Source organism: Octopus bimaculoides, chromosome 29, assembly GCF_001194135.2.
Source record: "Octopus bimaculoides isolate UCB-OBI-ISO-001 chromosome 29, ASM119413v2, whole genome shotgun sequence".
Taxonomy (NCBI): domain Eukaryota; kingdom Metazoa; phylum Mollusca; class Cephalopoda; order Octopoda; family Octopodidae; genus Octopus; species Octopus bimaculoides.
The window spans coordinates 3,651,386-3,652,432 of record NC_069009.1 but is presented as its reverse complement, the minus strand read 5'-3'; positions in this window follow the sequence as shown (position 1 = coordinate 3,652,432).

Genomic DNA, 1,047 nt, shown 5'->3' with positions numbered 1-1,047 from the left:
AAGAGTCCCTCCTAGTGTGAGGCATCTATGTATAGTAATGCCCTTAATATAAATAAATATATTTATAGGGAATAATTAATAAATTTTTCCCTTATGAGGTTTTTTTCATGCTAACTACTTGATAAATTCTTATAAAGATTTTATCCTATATTTAAATTGTATATATATATATATATCATCATCGTTTAACGTCCGCTTTCCATGCTAGCATGGGTTGGACGATTTGACTGAGGACTGGTGAACCAGATGGCTACACTAGGCTCATATATATATATATATATATATATATACACACACACACACACATGTATTTATATATACATACATGAATATATACCTATCCCTCTATCTCTCTGGTGTGTGTGTATATATTATAGACACACATGTCTATAATATATATATATGTATATATATATATATATGTATGTATATTATGTGTATGTGAGTACATGTGTGTGTGTGTACATGTATATTTTTACTCACAACACACTTCTGCTTTTCATTTCTCACAACTCTCTCTGTCCTTTTCTCCTTTCACTGTTCCTCCCACCTGTAAAGTCCTACCACCATCACCACTACACCCTCACACCAACAACACTACAACCACCACCCTCTAATTGTACTATAACTACTACTATCACCAACACCACAGGTGCTACAGGTACCACCACCGCCACCACTGCACAGCCATACTAGCACCCCAACTTACCACCATCACCACCACAAAAGCAATACCAACCATCTTAGTGCTCCCGCTACAATGACCACTACCACCACCATTACGACCATGCTACGATCAACTTCACAACCGAGCAAACACCACCACCACTACTATACTGTGCCACAACCCATACCGCTGTTTCCTGGTCTGGTCTGGTCTGGTGTGGTTTTACGTGACCTTGACCAGTGATTTCAGATATTTAATGACCCTCCCTACTGTCTCTCCTCTCTCTGTCTCTCAGTACCACCTGTCAGGAATGTTTGTGTGTGCGTATATGCATGTAGTTTTCAGTGTTGCTTCTGTGTGTTGCTTGTGTGTGTGTGTGT